This window comes from Chenopodium album, chromosome 9 (assembly GCF_948465745.1).
Source record: "Chenopodium album chromosome 9, dcCheAlbu1.1, whole genome shotgun sequence".
Lineage (NCBI taxonomy): Eukaryota > Viridiplantae > Streptophyta > Magnoliopsida > Caryophyllales > Amaranthaceae > Chenopodium > Chenopodium album.
Window position 1 is genome coordinate 52,602,064 of NC_137842.1, and position 10,286 is coordinate 52,612,349.

At 38.1% G+C, this 10,286-nt stretch overlaps 1 non-coding gene across 1 annotated transcript; it reads left to right on the forward strand.

The window, feature by feature from the left end:
• The first annotated feature begins 6,818 nt into the window (after nucleotides 1-6,818).
• LOC145561193 (small nucleolar RNA R71) lies at nucleotides 6,819-6,925 on the forward strand. Its single transcript, XR_014093756.1, has one exon. It is a non-coding gene; the product is annotated as a small nucleolar RNA R71 (small nucleolar RNA).
• The last annotated feature ends 3,361 nt before the right edge of the window (nucleotides 6,926-10,286 follow it).

Genomic DNA, 10,286 nt, shown 5'->3' on the forward strand with positions numbered 1-10,286 from the left:
TTTATTCAATAGGGATCAATTAAAATTGAATGAATGCTTTAAAGTTGCCAATTTAATTCGCTTATGGCACTTTAAATTTTTATTAAACATAATTGAATTTTGCGTTTACTTACAAGTAATATGTCATTCTAATTTTATTATTAAATATAATCTCTGACAGGATAAAGTCGTATCCCCTAATAAAAAATAATTACCTAAATCACTAACTAAAGTAGATAGGGAAGTAGGGTCGATCTCCACAGGGAAACAAGTCTTTTTACTCCTAATTAAATATTATAATCTAAATTATTTAAGTAACCAATATTTATGAATGAATAAGAAACTAAACTAAGAAGAGTAGGAATAGAGAGAAAATAATATATAAAAGGATCTAGGGCATAGGTTCACCAATAAATAATACTCCAGGGTAAAACACAGTAATCAATCATTGACATTGCATAAATAACATGATTAACAGGCTCTCGCAATTTATTAATCAACGTAGATCTAACAGGCTCTCGCAATTTACTAGATCTAAGTTCTTATTGAAAATAGCCTTTAATATCAAATTAACATCTGCTCGATTCATCAATTTAATATTGCTATACTTTTACAAGCCGCAATTGTAAAACATTAAAACAATTCAATAAGAAATCATCATGCAATACCAATAATCAATAATAGTCAATCATCAATGCATCAATTAACCAGATTGTAAAGGGCTCACGCTACTTATTACAATCACACAATTAATTTATTGGTATTAAATATCATCTCTCGATTCTTGACTTAACCATTTATAAATTAACTCGCCTATTGAAACTAGACCTAAACATTAATTCTCATCTCTCGATTCTTGAATCAATATTGTCAAACTCATGCATAAAAGATAGGCCTAATCTAGTCACAGAGCATTAAATCAATCAATAGGAAATTAATCTAGCATTGATAATCGACGACAATAATTTGCCCCTTCATATTATTTATTAGATCCCCATGAACCCTAGAAATAAAGCTACTCACACATATTAAAAACTAAACTAAACAAAGCAATAAAATAAATCATGATCAAAGGAATAAAATAAATAACTAAGATTAAAGGAAGAGAAATCGTCACCAAAATAAATCTGGAATTAATTAAAGAATTAATAACAAAGGTTTAGAGAGAGAGTTTAGAGAGAGAAGACTAAGTAGAGAGAGAAAGTCTAAGAGAAAAGGATTAAGAGAAGAAGAAGAAGAAGAAGATCCTCAAAATCGTATTACGGAGGAGTATTTATACTTCGTACAAAAATCCTAAACTAAAACAAATTAAAACGACGCTAATCGTCTCCTAAATTTACACGCGCTCGATCGGGCGAGGCACCGCCCGATCGGGCGCGCCTTTTTTATCTCTAATAGCAATCTCGCGCCCGGCCGGGCGCGCCTCCGGGCGCCAGCCTTTTTGGCCGGGCGGCTCATTTGGGCCAATATTTGGACTTCGATTGGGCTCCAATTCTTCGGGCCAATCTAGGTTTCCTCTTTGGGTCTTGAATACTCGGTCCAAACGCCCCGGTATCACCTCTACCGAGCCCTTAATCACCGGTTCGATGTCTCTAACCGGCCCTGGGCTATAAACTCTGGTCGTGCTTTTCCAATGCTCGTGATTGCTCCTAAATATCTCGGGAAAATACTCCAAAAGCATAAATCCCTGCAAAAGGCAACCAAATCTACGAAAACACTAGAAAACACCAATTAGTAATAAAAGTGGCTCTAAAGAGCCAAAAACACTACTAATTACGACCAAGGGACGGGGGTAAAATACTATATAAAACGGACACATCAAACTCCCCCAAGCCAAACCTTTGCTTGTCCCTAAGCAAAGATCTCATCAATGAATCAATAAATATGCTTCACCCCAATAAGTAAAAATCAAGCACAAACGATCCAAGGTAAATCAAATAAACACGCTTCAGAGTCAACCAATCAAATCCATCCAATTACCTATCTTCCCTAACAATTGTCAAACAGAGCAAACCACAAGAGCATATAGAATTCAAGACTAGTGCTCACACACTCGACTCTCATTTATGTGGCGAGTAAAAGATGTACTCGATCGCTCTCCAACCACCCCTTTAATGTGAATAATGCCCTCCCAACTCACACTCTCGTGTGTATAAAAACAATGAACGCTTAATCCTACTAGTCGACTCGAAATATGCCAAATCATAACTTGCATTGATAAACAACACTTTCACATTCATACAATTCTACGCACAAAGGTCGGAAGGTCTTTAAAGCTTGTAATGTAAGGCTAGGGTAAACGGTAGGATAAATTTGGGAATAAGTGAGAGAAAAGCTATGCTTAAAGGAGCCATATCTTAATAAAACCCATGATCAAAATAAATAATGATCATACATCCCCTACATAACCAACTCTAACATCAACCAAATAAACTCCAGTCATAATAAATAATCCCAACACTTACAATTTCACTCATAAAATATAGTAATGGAGTAATAGAGTGAATAAACAAACTTATTTTCCAAACTTGAATATTTTTTTTCCACTGAGGCTCAATTTTTTTCTTTTGATCCACCTCCATCTAGAACATTTGAACATTTTTTTTCTATTGAGGTTCACTTATTTTTCACATTTTTTTTTCTTAAACTTCTCTTTTTTTTTCATAATATCATGCTTTATTTTTTCAAGAAAATATAACTCTCAAACTCATCAAAAATAAACATGAATAACAACAAAACAACTTCTCAAAGTCCCACCCAAGTTGTGCAAATAATAAGCACACTACAAACTCCCTCACCTCACTACCTAATAGCTCCCCCAAGCCAAGCTTGGGACTAGTAACCAATGGGGCAAAATAGGTTTGTAATGTGGCTAATAAACAACAAAAAGGTCAAGGCAACAACATGGGTAGCAAGAAGGGAACAAATGTATCTAATACTCTGAAGGCTACCTAAAGAATGAACGCCTTCGTCCTCCTCATGTGCATAATAATAAGTCATATAAACATTACTTATAGTTGCAAACCAATACTCAAATTCATTAACATACCAGGAATTATGGAACTATCACACATTCCTTACCAAATTAACTAGTCAAGCACTATATTCACAAATGGTTAGACAAAATTGACGCATGTTAAGGTTTCAAGACAATCAAACATCAAATCATGATCAACTAAGCCACAATGCTTATCATCAAATACCAGGAATCAAAACGATTTTTCTCAAGTAAGGGGCACAGGGAAGCATAATTTATAATTCATTGGAACGTATTTTTGAATTTTTTTAATTTTTCATTTTTTTTTTGTATTTTTATATATAAAGAAAGCAATAAAACTAACCTAGAAAGCGAAAAATCTAACCTAAGAAAACACACCAAAAATAAAAGAAAAGAGAAAAAGAAAAATACCAAACCAAAATCTCCCCCAAGCCAGAATCAGACAATGTCCTCATTGGCTCGGAAACTAGCCCAGAATAGCTAGTCCTCATCATCCTCGTCCATCGAGCCGAAACCCGCACCTCCACTACCACCTGCACCACCTGCACCAGAAGAGCTACCACCAAAATAGTCAGCGTGAAAACTCCCCCCCGTCGGTCCCCCGAAAGGTATGTCCTGCCCGTACCCGAAAAAGGAAGAATAGTCAGAGTAAATACCACGGGCAGTGGGATCCCTACCGTATCCCTGGGATGGAGGCTGAAACTAGTCAGGGTGGATAGCGTCGTCGGGAATGTTGCCCCGACGAGCGTAATCATCGTACATAGGGTAGAGAGCTCTACCCTGGTTCCTCTCTAGGTACCCTAACCTGTGGTCAATAGAGCCCACCATCCTCCTAAGGTCAGTCTGTGCATGCTCAATACGTCCTAGGGCCTGACCTATACTCTGAAAATTTTTTTGTATGAGAGTGAAGAGGATGAAGAGGGGATTACAAATATATAAAAAGTTTTGAATTTGGATTGTTAATGGAGGAGAAATCTTAGAGAGAAGTTAGAGAAAATTTGAGTTTTAGAGAGAGAAAGTAATGAAAGATAGAAGAAATGAAGGAAGAAAAAGAAAAGACGAAGAAAAAGCCGCGGAACTAAGCTCGCGCCCGGTCAGGCGGTGGCTCGCCCGATCGGGCGATCTGATCTAATATCAGGTTGTTTCTCGCGCCCGGTCGGGCGCCAGTCGCCCGATCGGGCGATCAGACTTTGCAAAATTCCGTAGTCGCTCGCGCCCGGTCGGGCGCCATTCGCCCGGTCGGGCGATCTAACTACCTGATTTCCACCTTGCTCTCACGCCCAGTCGGGCGCCAGTCGCCCGATCGGGCGAATTTTTGCCCAGAATTTCTTCACTTCTCGCGCCCGGTCGGGCGAGGCTTGCCCGATCGGGCGGACAAATTAGTCCGTAAACGTCCAAATTCGCGCCCGGTCGGGCGAAATTTCTTATTTTTGAAGCCCTGCTCTCGCGCCCGATCGGGCGAGCTTCGCCTGGTCGGGCCCGAGACTAAATCGGGGAATGCTAATTTTATTCTGTTCTCAAGAAGTTGTCTAACTCTTTTCCTTCAAATCTGTACAAACACTCATAAAACTCATTAAATTCCCTCGTCTCTCCTCTCATAAGAAAAAGAAAAGAGAAACTAGTCTAAAAAATATTAAAAATACGGGTTGCCTCCCGCAAAGCGCTGGTTTATCTAGGTCCCGCACGACCTTCTTACCAATTACAATTCCTAGGACCCTTGGCCTAGCGCTTGATCGGGTGGTTTCTCGCCCGGTCTAGCGATGTTTAGGCTGCGATGCGGCTTCCTGACATAACCTGTGGGATGCCAAGTTGCCTTATCTGGTGGATCCTCCTTGACTCGGGAAGGGATATTTTCAATGCTACGCATTAAAAACCCTTATTCGATCGAATGTTGCTTCAAATTGGCATTGCGTTCAACACTTGCAACTCGATCTGGCGGAAAACATACTGTAGGCTCGATTCGCACAACTTTCTCGATCGGTTCCACTTGTTCATCCTCGAAACCAAGTCCAACATTGTAGAGTGCTCTTTCTATTGCATCGACTTCCTTTTGCCATCTTTCTATCTCATCTGAAAAGGATGCAACACAAGATACCGCCTCCAAGGGATCTTTTTCAAGAGCTTGGGGCTTGTTAGAATAATTTACAACCACATTAACACTGAAACATTTCTCCTCAGTCATGGAGCTTTTGGGGGCATTATTCAGATTAAAAACAACTTTATCGTCCCCTACTGATAGTGTTAACTTACCACTTCTAACATCTATGACTGCTCCTGCAGTGTTAAGGAATGGTCTACCCAAAATAATTGGGGTTTGCATATCCTCAGCCATATCAAGAACAACAAAATCCACAGGTATATAAAATTTACCTACTCTGACGGGAACATCCTCTAAAACACCTAGGGGGTATTTGAAAGAACGGTCGGCCATTTGCAGAGTTATATTGGTAGCTTTTAATTTACCCATATTCAACTTAGAACACACAGATAATGGCATGACGCTAACACTAGCACCCAAATCACATAATGCATTATCAATTAAGAGATTACCAATATGACAAGGGATAGAAAAACTACCCGGATCTTTTAACTTAGGCGGAGACTTATTTTGAAGTACGGCACTACACTCTGCAGTGAAAGCTACTGTCTCTACCTCACTAATAGACCTTTTTCTCGTCAAAATTTCTTTCATAAATTTTGCATATGAGGGGATTTGTGTGATCAATTCAGTAAAGGGAACTGTTACCTTCAATTCCTTAACCACCTCCAGGAACTTACCAAACTGCTTATCCAAGTTTGTCTTCAATTGACGATAGGGGAAAGGAAGTTTGATGATTGGCTTTTGAGCATTCTTCTCTTTGTCTGGAGTAGCCACCTTCTCTGGAGTTTTACCCTGCAGTGTAGAATTGGATGTGTTAGTATTATCCCCTAGCCCTACAGGGCTAGCAACTACATTGTTTGGTTTAATGGAATCAAGATTAGCATTATTTAATAAAATAGGTTCATCAACTCCGGGCACAGAGGGTCCTTCATAGTTTGAACCACTCCTTAGAGTAATTGCAAATGCTTGATCCGTAGGCCTAGTCGGCTGTGCCGGCAGGGCTCCCTGTTGGCGTGCTTGTAAAGTAGCGGAGAGTTGCGCAATTTGATTATCTACAATTTTATTATGCGCTAAAATTTGATCAATTGTCGCATCTCTGCTCTCCATGTGCTTTTGCATATTGACCAACATTGCTCTAATTTCCCCCAAAGAAGGGTCTGAAGATGAGGGGGGTTGTTGTGGTTGATTCTTCTGGCTAGCATTGGGATGATAGTATTTCTGCTGCTGTTGTTGTGGCACCTGTGGTTCTTGTGGTGGTGGATTTTGAACATTAGTGCTCCGGTAGGAAAGGTATGGATGATTCCAATACCCAGGATTTTAAGTGTTGGAGTATGGGTATTCTGCCTATAAGCTTGGAAGGCATTAACTTGCTCCACGGAACTCCTGCAATCCTGCTCCCAATGACCTACAATACCACAATTTTCACAGAAAGCCTCATTAGAATTGTTATTAATTGCAGAAACATTAGCTACGCTAGCAGTGCTCAGATTATCTAATTTTTGACAAATAGAGGTCAGTTGAGCTTGCAAAAAGGATATAGAGTCAACACTATGTTTCCCCTTGTTAGCAAATCCTCTAGGATTCCCATATTGGGAATTGTGTATCGCCATATCTTCAATAACCTGACCTGCATCATCAACATTAAGATTCATAAATCTCCCACTAGCTGTAGAGTCTAAAATTATTCTAGAGGAATTTCCAATTCCGTTATAAAAGGCTTGGATTAACTGCCATTGTGCTAAATTAAGGTGAGGGCATTCTCTTTGTAAGTCTCTAAACCTCTCCCAAGCCTCATATAAAGACTCATCGGCTTCTTGGGCAAAGTTCTGAATTGCACTCCGTAATACTGCTGTTCTCTCTGCAGGATAATATTTGTTATAGAAATTTAAAACAAGAGTTTCCCAGTCAGTTATACCAAGTGTAGTTCTATTCAAACCATTATACCACAATTTAGCTTTTCCAGTTAAAGAAAAGGGAAAGAGAATCTCCCTGATTTGGTCTTGAGTTACCCCGGCTTGCCTTATGGTGTTGCAATATTGACAATAGTCAGCAATGTGAAGATTCGGGTCTTCACCCTTTGCTCCACTGAATTGCTTCCTCTCTATCATCGTTATAAATTGGGGTTTAATTTCAAATTGAACCCCATCAAGAGCCGGAGGAGGGGTGAGATGTGGGAAATCTGCAAGCTTTGGTTGTGAATAATCACTAAGCTTCTTTGGAGCCGCCATCTCTGATTCTGTGTCTGATGATGTCTCTGAATTGCTAGGATCAGTCGGAGGATCGCGGTGATTATTGTTGGTATCACCAGAATCCGCCAGAATTTGCTTGTAGAAGTTTTTCTGTCTATGGAAGGAACGTTCGATCTCAGGATCGAAAGGGATGTAACCTGATCTGGAACACCTGGGCATAAACAAAAACTAGAAGCAAATATGAGATTTGTCTCAGAGAACTAACGCTCTCTGAGACAAAAGAGAAATAATCTAGACTACAAAAACAATCAGAAATAAAAATAAAACCGTTTCCCCGACAACGGCGCCAAATTTTGACAGGGTAAAGTCGTATCCCCTAATCAAAAATAATTACCTAAATCACTAAATAAAGTAGATAGGGAAGTAGGGTCGATCTCCGCAGGGAAACAAGTCTTTTTACTCCTAATTAAATATTATAATCTAAATTATTTAAGTAACCAATATTTATGAATGAATAAGAAACTAAACTAAGAAGAGTAGGAATAGAGAGAAAATAATATATAAAAGGATCTAGGGCATAGGTTCACCAATAAATAATACTCCAGGGTAAAACACAGTAATCAATCATTGACATTGCATAAATAACATGATTAACAGGCTCTCGCAATTTATTAATCAACGTAGATCTAACAGGCTCTCGCAATTTACTAGATCTAAGTTCTTATTGAAAATAGCCTTTAATATCAAATTAACATCTGCTCGATTCATCAATTTAATATTGCTATACTTTTACAAGCCGCAATTGTAAAACATTAAAACAATTCAATAAGAAATCATCATGCAATACCAATAATCAATAATAGTCAATCATCAATGCATCAATTAACCAGATTGTAAAGGGCTCACGCTACTTATTACAATCACACAATTAATTTATTGGTATTAAATCTCATCTCTCGATTCTTGACTTAACCATTTATAAATTAACTCGCCTATTGAAACTAGACCTAAACATTAATTCTCATCTCTCGATTCTTGAATCAATATTGTCAAACTCATGCATAAAAGATAGGCCTAATCTAGTCACAGAGCATTAAATCAATCAATAGGAAATTAATCTAGGATTGATAATCGACGACAATAATTTACCCCTTCATATTATTTATTAGATCCCCATGAACCCTAGAAATAAAACTACTCACACATATTAAAAACTAAACTAAACAAAGCAATAAAATAAATCATGATCAAAGGAATAAAATAAATATCTAAGATTAAAGGAAGAGAAATCGTAACCAAAAAAAATCTGGAATTAATTAAAGAATTAATAACAAAGGTTTAGAGAGAGAGTTTAGAGAGAGAAGACTAAGTAGAGAGAGAAAGTCTAAGAGAAAAGGATTAAGAGAAGAAGAAGAAGAAGATCCTCAAAATCGTATTACGGAGGAGTATTTATACTCCGTACAAAAATCCTAAACTAAAACAAATTAAAACGACGCTAATCGTCTCCTAAATATACACGCGCCCGATCGGGCGAGGCACCGCCCGATCGGGCATGCCTTTTTTATCTCTAATAGCAATCTCGCGCCCGGCCGGGCGCGTCACCGGGCGCTCCTCCCGCCCGGCCGGGCGCGCCTCCGGGCGCCAGCCTTCTTGGCCGGGCGGCTCATTTGGGCCAATATTTGGACTTCGATTGGGCTCCAATTCTTCGGGCCAATCTGGGTTTCCTCTTTGGGTCCTTAATACTTGGTCCAAACGCCCCGGTATCACCTCTACCGAGCCCTTAATCACCAGTTCGATGTCTCTAACCGGCCCTGGGCTATAAACTCTGGTCGTGCTTTTCCAATGCTCGTGATTGCTCCTAAATATCTTGGGAAAATACTCCAAAAGCATAAATCCCTGCAAAAGTCAACCAAATCTACGAAAACACTAGAAAACACCAATTAGTAATAAAAGTGGCTCTAAAGAGCCAAAAACACTACTAATTATGACCAAGGGACGGGGGTAAAATACTATATAAAACGGACACATCAATCTCATCAATTGAAAATAAAGTTGAGAAACGTTCTCAAAAGTTTAAAAGATAATCCATAAACCTATATTCCAATTTTGCTAAGATGGTTCTAAAAGGCAAGTTTTAGATATCCATGTCACATGTCTAAGGTTGGTTTTATTCAAAATGTTTGAATAAAATGCCAACACATCTTCATTTTGAAAAGTGTTTCAAGGGATATAATGAGATGGGAGGTACAAACCCTCTAAAATACAAGTATAGAAGTCCAATAAAATCTCTTATCTTCAATATGATTGAATATAAGAAAGTGATTGAAAATCTCTATGATCAAAAGTTGATCGAATGACGCTATTCTTCATCCACTTTATATAAGAGTTAAATAGTTGATTAAACTCTAATATAAATGATGATTGAATAGACTTAGCAAAATCATGAAATGTGCTTAAAGTAGTTAATCAAAGCATCATTTTGAACCTAAGAGAAGTGTTCTAAGTGGCTCAAATGGGAAAGGTTTTAGGAATATATAAGGATTGCATTAAGAAGTTATGGGCCAAGAAATGCAAACAAGTTGCTACTTCTCAAACCTAGAACTACTTACATGCTAAAAGTTGTTATGAACGGCAAATGTTTCAAATTAAATGGACCAATTCCAATTGATTAGAAACTACGTCATATAGTTGGAAGGTAAAAGAATGGAAATGTTCCAATTTAAGAAGTATATTATAGAAATTGATTTAGCACATTGCTACTACTTCTTGGACATATGATGTCTTGTTTAGTTCTCTCTTATTGAGAATAAGGTTGAACTAAATGAAGAAGTATGGCTAAAGGAGAAATTAATCTACAAGTTTAGAAGCAAATGTTGCTACTTCACAAGTAGAATCTACAAGTCTGGAAGCAAAAGTTGCAAACTTTACAAGTAGAACCTATATTTCACCTTACCTTGTTATTGGCAAGAATTAAAAAAATGTTATTCATTCTTGCCATCATCAAAACACCATTCAATGT